Here is a 13393-nt window from a genome sequence, read left to right as displayed (position 1 = left end):
AATTTCTATAAGATGATACTTGAATGGTTGATATATGTGAAAAGATGCTCAACATTATTAGCTACCAAGTAAGTGAAAACTGAAATCACAGTGACAGAGATATCTCATCACATACATTAAATTTAGAATTATAAAAATTATAATTTGGGGGCAAATATTTGACTTCAAGGAACATTTATATATTACTGATATAAAGGACAAATTTAGGAGAACAATTTGGGAACTTCTGGTAAAATTTCATATGTGCGTATCCTTTGACCCAGTGTTTAGATCTATGGGTCAGTATTTCAGAACAAAATCTCTCAATTTGCTAGGTTAAAGAAGATATCCTATGATCTGCAAATAATGACAGTTTGTGTCTTTTCAAGCTCTTATATTTGGAAATTCCTCTCATCTTTATGTTCTGGCCTGGGATAACAGTGGTCATCCTTATCATTTCCATATCTTGAAAGAACTATTTCTAAATTTTCACTCTTAAGTAAAATGACTGCTGCAGAATTTTGGCAGATAGTTTCTATTTTTTTTTTAAGATGAATGATTTTTTTTCTATTTCTAGTTTTTTGAGAGTTTTTATCATAAATAGCTATTATAAACATAAATAACCTTATAAAATACTTTTATGCATCTATGAGAATAAGCATTACTTTTTCTTTAATTCCTTAATGGGAGTCTAGTGAATTTCCACTGAGAGGTTTTTTGGTTTTTTTTTTGTTTGTTTTTTTGAAGATCTTTAGACAAACCACATATGGTCCCATGATCAAGATTACTTCACCTTATGTGGGGAATTTATCTTTTTTTTTTAAACCTGATTATGAAAGTGAATTCTCATTAAGTAATAGTTACTATTAATTTCAATAAGATACTCTAAATATTTTCAGCATCAAAATAACACCTATTTTTACTATAATGACACCAAATACCATTAAAATGACACAATTCCTTCAATAGTTAAAATTCATTTTGGGAATACAATCTGCCAAGGCTTTTTCTCTATGTTAATTGTATAATAGTTTTCATCTTCTCTTTTTAAGGAATTTTCTTTTTAAATTATTACACATCTTATCCTTAGGAATATCCTTACAAAGAGGTGTTATACATGATTTTCAACGTTTGTGCAATTCAACCTTTAAAGGGAAAAAAGAAAATACAAGAAGAAAAGCTAGAGCAAAAGAACTTGGTGGAACCAACAAGGCAAATGATACCACACTTGCTGCAAACATTGACAAATAAGGGACTTTGGATCTGAGACTATGAGTTCTGTAAACCAGCACATGAACCCTGAGAGGAAAGGCACAGATAGCACACCTGGAAAGGTGACTGCATAGAGGGTCCAACCCCATAGAGCCTACCTGCTGGCAAAGTGCCCTACACTGAAATTAATCCTTGTAAAACCAACATGAGGCCATATAGGGGGTTTTATTTAATATCCCTAGTTAAGCTGGATTCTGATACCCTGAATGGTTCCTTATCACTGGTATGGGTATTTTATTTATCTTTATACTGATAGATTTAGCTAACTAATGTTTCACTTAGGATTTCCATATGAATGTTCCTAAGTTAAATAAGCCCGCAATTTTCTTTTATTGTACTGTCTTTATCAGCTTTGGTATAAGGTTTCATAGGATAAATTGCAGGCTTTTCCTTTGTTTTCTGAAACAGCTTATTTCAGATAGGATAATCTCTTACATAAAATTCTAATAACTTGTACTTGCAAAACCATCTAAATCTAGTGCTTACTTAGAATAAAGTCTTTAATTATTTTTATTTTCTTCATGCTTAGTGCTTTTTTTTTGTTTTCCATTTCTCCTTAATTTTGGAATTTTACATTTCTCCAGAAATGTATCATTTCTTTTAGTTTTCGTATTTGTTGCTGAATAGGTTTATAGCATTTACTCTTGTTCTATATTTTGTTCATTAAGACTGTCAATTTTTAAGAGACTTATCTTTCCTCTTAGTCTTTAAAAAAACAACAACCTTATTTTAGTTTTGTTACTACTCTCTATGGCATAGTAAAAACTATATTTGGCTTCTGTCCCTGGTTCCGGATACAAAGCTCCTAAGACTTTCGGTTTCTTGAGGAGTAGGAATGTTCTTATTCATAATGAGCAACTTTAGACCACAGCGGGGCTCATGAGGTGACCCAAGGTGGGACCGTAGATGACCTCAGGATAGGGACTAGTCATCAGAAAACCCAAACATGTGATTATAGAGTGGGAACTTACAGTCCCCCTGGGGGAGGGAAAGGGCTGGAGATGGAGTTATTAAAACTCGAACAGTATTTAGAGAGCCTCTGGGCTGGTGAACACATCAGTGTCCTGAGAGGGAGGAACACCCAGAGAGGGCGTACAAGCTCTGAGCTTTCTTCTCATACTCTGTCCTGTGCATTTCTACCATTTGGCTGTTCCTTAGTTGTATCCTTTATGAAAAACAGGTAATAGTAACATGCTTTTCTGCATTCTGTGGGTCATTCTAGTGAACAATCAAACCTGAGGAGAGGGTTGTGGGAACCCCTAAGTGTATATTGGTTGGTCAAAAGTACAAGTGGCCCCTGAGACTTGCAACTAGTATGTGATATGGGGGTTGTCTTGTGGGACTAAACTCTTAACCTGTGGGGTCTGTGCTAACTCTGGACAATTAGTGACAGAACTGAACTGTTAGACACCTAGCTGGTTGTGGAGAATAGACTGGTATGCTGGTAAATGGCACATTTGGTGTCCAAATAAAACCATACACTCACTATTGCTTTTTGGTTCTCTCTTGATTTCTTTTTTCTGATTGCTTATTGGGACTGTATCCTCTGGTTTCTTAAGTTCAAGAGTTATTAAAACTTTCTCCTTTTAGGGGTGCCTGGGTGGTTCAGTGGGTTAAAGCCTCTGCTTTTGGCTCAGGTCATGATCCCAGGGTCCTGGGATCAGTCCCTGCATCAGGCTCTGTTCAGCAGGGAACCTGCTTCCTCCTCTCTCTCCGCCTGCCTCTCTGCCTACTTGTGATCTCTGTCTGTCAAATAAACAAAGAAAATCTTTAAAAAAACAAAAACAAAAAACCTTTTTCCTTTTAAATGTATTCGAAGTAAATTTTCTTCTAAGTTTTGTTTAGATGTTTGTTATAAATTGTGACTGTATCAACCTTGTGTCATTTAAACTAAACTACATTAACATCAGACTTAGAATGCATTCTGTCTTGCTCTGTTAAGACCAGGAGGAAGTCTAGGACCTGTTCTTACTAACATTATACTTGAGAGGTAGGAGCAAGGCTTAGACAGATTCCTTCCAAGACTCACAAGGCCTGCTGATGCTGTGAGCCACTTTACTTGGAGGCAGTCCAGGCCTTCACCACTGCGGTGGTCTGCCAAAGTGAGGGGGCGGGAGAGACAGGGGAAGACCGAGAGAAATGCCTCCAGAGCACTTCAGGCTGCACTGATCTAGTGCACTGCCGTGCTCTCCAAAGTTTAGAGACAAGGCCTCTGGATGTAGAGAATTCTAGAGTAAGACCAGAGAGCAAACAGGAATCCCCAGAGAGCCAAAGAAGCTAGCGTCATGAACTGGAAATTTGGAGTCTGGTCTCTGAAGCATGAAGAGATCTGTGGAGGCTTGTGCATGATCAGATCCAAGCTCTCTTGGAGAGAGAGCCCTGAACCTGCCCTCAACAATTTTAAAGTCAGTGATGCACTGACTCAAGGTAAAGCTCAGACACAACTCAACTATAGACTAAGTTGACTCAATCCTGCCTTCTGGTAACTTGATCGAAGGAGCACGCCCTTTTTAGGGAGGGGGGTAAACATTACTTCTCTTCAATATCTGCTATTTGTTTATACAAAATATCTGACACAATCAAAAATTACAAGTCACATAAGGAAGACTCAAAGTCTGCTGGGATCAGTAGACAGATATTTTAACATAACCATGACAAATATGTTTAAAAAAATATAGTGGAAAAATTGGACAGCATGACTAGATATAGAAATTTCAGCAGAGAGATAAAAATAACTAAAGAGAACTAATTATTTTGATAGAACCTAGAAGAAAATGTTCAAAATGAAAAAATCACAGACATGAAAATTTTATTGGAATTACAGCAGACTAGACCCAGAAGAACAACAGCAAACTTGAAGACAAGCCAATAGCAATTACAGAAAATTTTTTTAAAAATGAGAAAGCAAAAAACACCAAGAGAATATCTAAGATCTGTGGGGCAATATCAACTGATCTGGTACATAAGTAACGAGAGGCCTAAAAAAGAAAAGAATTAATGGGGCGGTAAATATATCCGGGGAAATAATGACAGAATTTTCCAAAACTGATAAAGGACTTCAACTCACTGATCTAAGAAGCTCGATGAACGCCCAGGAGAACCAAACAAAGACTTCCTTGACCAGACATATCATAGTCACACTGTTGAGAAATGAAGGTGAGAAATCTTTTAACAGCCGAAGAAAAGGATGAAATACAAAGTGTATTAGGGTTCTCCTAAGAAATGCAACCTAAAATATGTATGTATATATTACATATTGTGGAGTAGTTTAGCAGAAGTAGAAATAAAACTATATGATCCCAGGGGCATAAAGGTAGCAGAGAGTAAACAGAATTATGCTGCTGAATAGTTCCTACATTGGTCGTGAAGCAGTATATTCCTAGAAAATAGACTGTGATAAATGAAAGATTCACTTTATTAAACTCTAGAGCAGGTGTGAGCAATTTATTTTTCAATAAAGGGCAAGATGGTACATATTCAAGGCTTTGCAGGCCTGAGTGTCTCTGTCACAAATATTCAATTCTGCTGTTGTACTGCAATGTGGAAACAAGCACAGACCATACAAAGATGTATGCTGGGCTGTGTTCCAATAAAATTTTATTTGGAAAAACAAGCTGTGGGCCACTTTTGGCCTACAGACCACAGTTGATATAGTTGAGTGACCACTGATAATAAAACAAAGAGGAATAATTAAAAATTCAATGAGCCATGCAAGAATTTGTGAGTGAATGTTCATAGCAGCAGCATTATTCATACTAACTTCAAATTGGAGGAAACCTGAATGTCTGCTCACTGGAGAATGTGACATATCTATGTCATGAAATAGTATTCAGCAATAAAAAGGAATGAATTACTTATATATTCTAGGGTCTGGTAAACCTCAAACCTACTATGCTCAGTGAAAGAAGGCAGACACAGGAGACTATGTGCTGCATGATTCCACTTGCAATATGAAAAAAAAAATTGAAATGTCTATAAAACACAAAGCTAGAGAGGCAGAAACTACCATGGTGGTTGCTGGGCTGGGGATGAGGATGAGCTGGGAAGGGGGATTCACAGTAAATGGGCATGAAAGGTGATCTCGGCGGGGGTGGGGGAGCGGTGCCTGGGTGGCTCAGTGGGCGAAGCCTCTGCCTTCGGCTCAGGTCATGATCCCAGGGTCCTGGGATCGAGCCCCGCATCGCGTCTCTGCTCAGCAGGGAACCTGCTTCCTCCTCTCTGCCTGCCTCTCTGCCTACTTGTGATCTCTCTCTGTCAAATAAATAAATAAAAATCTTTAAAAAAAAAAAAAAGAAAGAAAGAAAGAAAGAAAGGTCATCTTGGGGTGATGACAATATTCTAAAACTGATTCATGGTAATGGTTGTACATAGCCATGAAACAAAAATAGGTTGAAATGGAGGAGGTCTGAGGGCAGGAAGGCAGCTAGAAGGAAATAATTATAAGATTGCAAAAGAAGGACAGATCCAGGGGCCCTTTTTGACTGCACACTGCACAGTCTTTTTGCCTTTGGGATAATGTTTACCAACCATTTTCCATGTTTTAAACATATCTTCAGCGTTATGACACTCCTCTCAGTTACAGCTAATCACTAAGGCAGGGTTTCTAGGGGTGGTGGGTGGATATATGCAGTTTGAAAGAGGGTTCAACTGTGTTCTTGGAATGGGTAGATTATACAATATGTGAAATACACCTTAGTAAAGTAATATTTTACTAAGTCAATAAAGACTTCTGTTTCTACAGAATGTAACAAGCTGCAAAAAAACATTCTTATTCTAACAATCAGGAAAAAAGCCAGATAATATACAAAAGTGTAACTTCTTTGAGTAGAGAGCTCATGTAGCAAGATGATGCAAAAAAAATTAATCCAGTTAAAAAAGGGCAGATGAGTGGTGCCTGGGTGGCTCAGTCAGTTGAGCGTCCCACTTTTGGTTTTGGCTCAGTTCATGGTTTCATGGGTTGTGGGATCCACCCCTCTGCCCCTTCACCGACTTGCATGCACACACACTCTAAAATAAATAAATTAATCTTTAAAAAAAGGGGACAGATGACTTGAATAGAAGACATACAGTTGGCCAACAGGCCCTTGAGAAGATGTCCAACATCACTAATCATCAGGGAAAGTCATATCAAAACCATAGTGAGAAATCACCTTACACCTGTCAGAATGGCTAGAATCAAAAAGACAAAAAATAACAAGTGTTGGAGAGGATGTAGAAAAAAAGGAGCCCTCATACTGTTGGTAGGAATAGAAACTTGCATAGCCACTGTGGAGAACAGTATGAAAGTTCTTCAAAACATTAAAAATAGAAATACCAGGGTACCTAGGGGGTCAGTTGGTTAAGCAGCCGAGTCTTGATTTCAGCTCAGGTCATAATCTCAGTGTCCTAGGACTGAGCCCCAGGTTGGGCCCTGTGCTCAGTGGGGAGTCTGCTTGAGGATTCTCTCTCTTCCTCACCTTCTGGCCCTCCCCCTGCTCTCTCTCTCTCTCTCTCTCTTTCCAAAATAAATAAATCTTAAAAATAGAAATACCATATGATCTACTAACTGCACTACTGGGTATTTATCCAAAGAAAACAAAATCACTAATTCAAAAAGATATATGCACTCCTATGATTATTGTGGTATTATTCACAACAGCCAAATTGTGGAAGCAACCTGTTCATAGATAGACAGATATGGAAGATGTGGAACATATTTTATATATATATATATATATACATATATATATATATATACACACACACACACACACACACACACATACATATATATATATATGATGGAATATTAAGCAGTCTTTGAAAAGAATAAGATCATGCTATCTATGACAGCATAGATGGACCTAGAGGGTATTATGCTAAGTGAAATAAGTCAGACTGAGAGAAAGACCAATAGCATATGATTTTGCTCATGTGGAATCTAAAAAAACCCAAAAAACAAAAAGCAAAAAACAAATGAATAAACAAAAGGTGGAATCAGATCTATAAATACAAAGAACTGATGGTTGCTGGAGAAAAGGGGCCTCAGGGAATGGGCAAAATAGGGGAAGGGGAGGGGAAGATAAAGGCTCCCAGTTACCAAGTAAGTCATGGGAATAAAAGGCACAGCCTAGGGATTATAGTTGATGCTGTTGTAGTAGTGTTGCATGGTGACAGATGGCAGCTCCATTTCTGGTGAGCACAGCATAAGGTACAGAGAAGCTAAATCACTATTTACACCTGAAACTAATGTAACACTGTGTCAACCATACTCAAGTTAAAAGAAAAAAAAAAAAAGACTAAAAACAAGAAGAAGGACAAGCCCTTCAAGAAGTGTTGAGATATACAAACCAATTTATCTTCACTGGAACACAGGTGAAAGAGAAGAGAGTGATAGAGAAAGGAAAGAAGAAACTTGTTCAAGGTCAAGCGTGGGCTTAGTGTATTCATTTGAAATAACTGGGCATACCAGAAATGAGTAGGCCACAGTCACCCATAAGCTCTTCCTCATGGCTTTGCACTGGTGCTCCCGAGGAAGACTGGGGTCTGAGCAGCAGACTGAGAAGGTACCACTGTTTGGTGCAGGCATGAAGGAAGTGACTGGCATCTGCTAAGGGATGAGCATACAGCCTTGCAGACTTCTCTTCCAACCCTTAAGCAACAGCTTTAAACTGCTTGGGGAAAGGCTGCGAACTCTGTAGCTCCAAGGGCTCAGACAAAACCCCACTGCTGACAGCGGAAGATTAGAAATACATCTGCCTTGGGAGACAGATACATAACTCTCTTGTTCCCAGGACACTAGCAAAGATCCCAGGACACTAGCAAAGATCCACTGCTGCAAAGAGAGGGAGGCAAAAGAACAAATTCTCTACTCCTAGGGAAGGGACAAGGAGCTATACTGGACCCAGGATCAACACTGATAGCAAGTGAAGGTCTGCTACCATGGTAAGTGGGGCAGGAAACTCCTACCCAAGACCAACCATGGACCCAAGCCAGAGAGCGGCTGCCCCAGGAAGGAGGAGGAGCTCAGAAAGGCTGTCTCAAAGACTCCGGCACAGAGGGCTTGCCTAAGACGGGAGGCTGAGCCAGGAAAACAGAGAATCTTTCCTGCCTCCACTCCAGGACTGCTACCCAGTGACAAAGGCACAACAGCAGCCTGCTACTGTGAGGGGGTTGGGGGTGGACATCATGATGCCATTGGCTTCAGAGATGGTCGAGAACACAGGGTGTAGCAGGAACACTGAGGAAAGATCTTCCTACCTCTCAACCCCCACCCTAAGCATAGGGCAACAAAAAATTTGAAGCCTGTGGTACACTGAAGGTGATAACATTGAGAAAGAGTTATTAGAGCATTGCTAGGATAGCAACACGACACCATCTTTCTTTATGTTGAGTTGAAGTGGAACTTGAAATTGTGTTGGAACCTCAAAAGGATCAGTTACCCAACTGAAAAAGCTATTCACTTTTTTCAACACAAAAAAGCCCAGTATTTCAAATTGTTCTTTTGTTTACTGCCTATGGCGTTTTACACCATGGGGCAATGTACCCTAGTAAGATTCAAGATGGGAGAGGGACAAAAGAGTTTGTAAAAGAATATTTATGGAGATTGTATATCTGGAATGGAAAATGATTTTCTACAGACTTTTATTCCTTCCCACCCTTTGGAAAGGCTTAAAATCACCAGGCCACCTGTATCCGAGCTTGAAACTATCTATACGATTTATTTGTGGGATTAAGAGTATAGTTTCTTTTTTTTTTTTTTAAAGATTTTATTTATTTATTTGACAGACAGAGATCACAAGTAGGCAGAGAAGCAGGCAGAAAGAGAGAGGAGGAAGCAGGCTCCCTGCTGAGCAGAGACCCCCAATACGAGGCTCGATCCCAGGACCCTGGGATCATGACCTGAGCCGAAGGCAGAGGCTTTAACCCACAGAGCCATCCAGGCATCCCAAGAGTATAGTTTCAAGAGTCAGACTACTGCACTTGCAGGTTGTGGGATCTAGAACAGGTGCATTAAGTTTCTATTGTGTCAGTTTTCTCTATCGTAAAATAAGGACTGTGATGGAATTCATCCTACAGGGTTGGTGCAAGGATTCAATGAGATGGCCCATGTAAAATGCTTAATAAAATGAGGGCTGCTCAGTGTATGTTAGCTAGGATAAAAATTCTCATTAGGAGAGAATCAAGTCCTTGAATCACTCTTGAAGTTAGAATGAAAAGGAGGAGATAGAAGTGAAGGATATTGTAGCAACTGAATCAACATGTTGACTCTTTGAAGTTGAAGGATGAGAAAGAGAACAGGATGGAAAATGGATCTGCCTTTTGAGACTCCTAAGTGTTGGCAGAAAGGTGGTGACATCAGTACACTGGAAAGCACGCATTGGTCTGTAAAAGGTGGCCCATTTGGCTCTAGCCCATTCCATTTGGGATTGCAAGCCAACTCACTGCTTTTTCAACTGAAACCAGAAACCCAGATAACTATGTATGAAATCTCCTGAATTTTTTATATTTCTAAAAATCTGGAGCGAATAATACATGACTATGAGATGCAAATTTGCAGCCTCTGTGTGGCATCTTAGAGGTTCTGCTGCTGTGCAATTCATCATTACACTTCCCACGGTGCCTTGCACATTTTTAAGGGTTCTCATTAAATATGGGTTGGATAAGTGGATTTTTGATAAAAGGATTTTCCATGAAGCATGAATACCAATACTTACTGGTTTTATAGGTTTCAAATTTATAAAAGTGTTTGGAAAAAGGGATTTTAAAAACATAACTTTCTTGTTTGATATTTAACAATTTAAGATTAGAGATGCAGAGGAAACAAACTCTACAAACACATTATGTAGGCTGAACCCCCAGGCGGAATTGTTCAAGGAAGTGTTAGTCTTTTCAGTCAGCATACACTTCCTTTATTTTTTTTTTCAGTAAGCTCAACAGTCTTGTTATACGGGCAGTGAACAATCTAATTTTCCTCTTGATTCCTCTTCTGATGCCACTTTTTTTTTTCTGACCCAGAAGACAGCTTTAAAAACATTTTACCCTTTGCTGCTTGTACTCCATACTGTGCTCTTTTTCTTGTTAGGACTGCCTTTACCCGGCTTTCTCACGCACCTGCCTCTAGAAAGCTTTCTTAAACAGGGTTGGCATCTATATTTAGGGAGGAGCCCACCACAGACTCTGAGTTCTAAGTTAACCAGGAGACAGAGACATGCCTGGAGCATGCAAGGCAGAGAAAGAAGCAGATACAAAGCATAAAGGTAACAAAAATCAAGTTACGTTTGGGAATAATCGTGGTACAGGGTGACTACGGAACATGTGAGGAGGCAGGAGATGAAGCTGGAAAGTTGGTTTTCACAGTACAATCTACGCTTAGTACAGCCTCCAAGACTTCATTCTGGAGCATTTCCAGACTGAAAGGTCTCCCTCCCACAGAGACAAAGACACACCCAAAGCCCTTCGTGAGCTTTGGGTGAGAGAGATTTAGGTTTAAGTACACACTCTACAACATACCAGCTACTTGACCTTAGGAAAGTTATTTAAAAATCTTTGGACCCGGGGCACCTGGGTGGCTCAGTGGGTTAAGCCTCTGACTTCAGCTCAGGTCATGATCTCAGGGTCCTGGGATCAAGCCCCGCATCGGGCTCTCTGCTCAGCAGGGAGCCTGCTTCCTCCTCTCTGCCTGCCTCTCTGCCTACTTGTGATCTCTCTCTCTGTCAAATAAAAAAAAAAAATCTTTGGACCCCAGTTTCCTCATCTGTAAAATGGGAATCAGGTATGTTTATCCCAAAGAGAGGTTGTGAGGACTTAATTACACGAGTGTTTTTAATATGCTTAACACACTACTCTGCTTCTAACAAGTTCTCAGTAGAAGGTAACTAGTGTAATGACAGTTGTGCTCCAAAATACAAAATTACTTTCAGTTCTCTGAATGTGCTACACTCATACTCAACTGTGTATTTTTCTAGATGTTGTGACCTCCACCTGGAGTCTCTCTAAAGCCCTTCTCTCAATTTCCTCTACCTGATTGCTTTTTTATTTTAAATTTTAATTCCAGTACAGTTAACATACAGTGTTATATTTACCCTGGATGGTTTTTGATGGTTCTCTGCTTCAGCACAGAGACCGTTTAATCCAGGATCCCCTTGGGGCATTCATAGATAGGAATCAAAGGAGGGTGTGACCCTGGCTTGGAAAAAAAAGATCAAATTTCATTTTCACTAAAGTCTTGCTAAAATTCAGCATTAAAAAATTTTTCAACTCGATAATAGTGCCTGAATTATTAGCGATATCTAACATTCACATGATTAGAAATCACAAATATTTTGAATCACATCTCAGTTGCAGATATCATAAAACAGCATTTACTCCCATTACTACTTTGAAATTGTAGTTATTTGACTTAACAGTAGATATTTTTATTTAATGTGGTAAATAGAAGGGCATATAGGTCTACAGCAGATTTTGAAATACTTTGAAAACTGTAATTCAATGTAATTGGTTTTATTTGAAGTCCTATACATTTAATAACAGAAAAAGGTCCAGAAATCATGAAAGGGTTCTATGGTACACACACACACACACACACACACACAGATTAACAACCTCTGTCCTAGCACTTACTATAGTATACCGTCCACTAATTTAGATAAATATACTGTTTTCAGTTAGAAATTAGTATACAGTCTCAAATTTACATTCTGAGCAAAACGTCTCAATCTCATTTAATCATCTTCCTCCCTCCAAAAGGAAGAAAGCACACAATTACTTACTGTTAGTTCTAGACAGTGTCCAATCAGCAGACAGAGCATGGGTTTTCTTTAAATTAGGGTCTTCTGGGGCTCCTGGGTGGCTCAGTGTCCAACTCTTGGTTTCAGCTCGGGTCATGGGCTCTGGCCCTGCCTCATCTCTGTGCTCAGCAGGGAGTCTGCTTGGGATCCTCTCTCTCCCTCTCCCTCTGCCCCTTCTCCTACCCTCTTTCTCTCTCTCACCCTCAAAATAAACAAACAAATTTAACAGCAACAACAACAACAAAATCAGAGTTTTCTTCTCTGGTTCAAGGATCTTGTCTCCCTAAAACAGTTTTATATCTTTTAACAGAAACCCCAGAGGACTTCTAACTTCAGCCTCGATATATTTAGCCAGCAGGAACACCATTACTCCCACAGCAAGAGGAAAAATCCAGCTGATCTACCAAATGCTAACTCTTGCTTAACTTAACCAGAAACTGGACCCCAGACCAACCATCTAACTTAAAATCTAATGAAAGACTACTTCCAAGGACAAAAGGGACACAAAACTGACTTTTGAGGGAACAACGAGTAACAAGTCACAAGAATTTAGTTACATTAAAAAAAAAAGTTAAAGGCTGAGTGTGGGCTCAGTGTGTGAGAGAACAGAAGTCTTAGGAGTGAAGACATAGGGTACTTACTGACCACTCTTCTCCTTGGGTCTCCACCAAGCACTCATGAGAAAGACTGGGGTCCGTGCAGAAGATTGGACAAAGCCTCCTCAGTGGGGGCAGGCCTGGAGGAGAGAGAAGCTCCTTGATGGGAAAGATGCAAAGTCTCCCCTGCATCCTCCCCCACGAAGAACTAAGGCCTTATGCTGCTGGGAAAGGACCATGAACCGTAGCCTTTCTAGAGCACCTGTGAAGGCAGACGATAGCTGGGGAAATAGAGGAGAAATAAAACTGTGTGCTCCTGGGGGTGGAGGTCGGGCAGGAAACTGACCTGGACCCAGACCATTAGAGATGTCCTAATGCTGCAGGGAGGGACGCAGGATCCCCGAGAAAGCCACTCCAACCCCCATCCAACCTAGGGACACAAAGCATGCCTAAGACTGAGGCTGAGTCAGAACACCAGAGAGTCCCACTTCTTCTCTCCAGTAGGGTAGACAGCACCAAGTGAAAAGCAACAATGTACCTACCATGAGGGAAGGACCAAGAGTGTGGAGAAAGACTCCTTGTAAGACACAGGGAAGGAGAACATTAAGGACAAAATAGGACCACTGAGAAAAACCCTTTCTTGAAATGATATCCACCCTAAGTACCAGTAGGTTCAGAGAATTTTGAATCCAATGGTGAAACCAAGTCACCATAGCAACAACAAAAACCCAAATCCACCTCAAGTCCTGCCTAGACTAAGTGAATCCCCCTTTCCCA

The 13393-nt window shown here is 39.9% G+C and overlaps 1 pseudogene across 1 annotated transcript in view; it reads right to left on the bottom strand.

The window, feature by feature from the left end:
• The window catches only part of LOC308350960 (NXPE family member 4-like), a 113352-nt pseudogene extending 100653 nt beyond the window's left edge, over nt 1-12699 (bottom strand). Inside the window, exon 1 of the transcript in view lies at nt 12662-12699. The product of the transcript in view is annotated as an NXPE family member 4-like (transcript). The remainder of the gene's footprint in view (nt 1-12661) is intronic.
• Nucleotides 12700-13393: the final 694 nt, after the last annotated feature.

Source organism: Martes martes (genome assembly GCF_963455335.1).
Source record: "Martes martes genome assembly, chromosome: 10".
NCBI lineage: Eukaryota > Metazoa > Chordata > Mammalia > Carnivora > Mustelidae > Martes > Martes martes.
The sequence above is the reverse complement of the archived record's forward strand: the minus strand, read 5'-3'. Positions and strand labels throughout refer to the sequence as shown.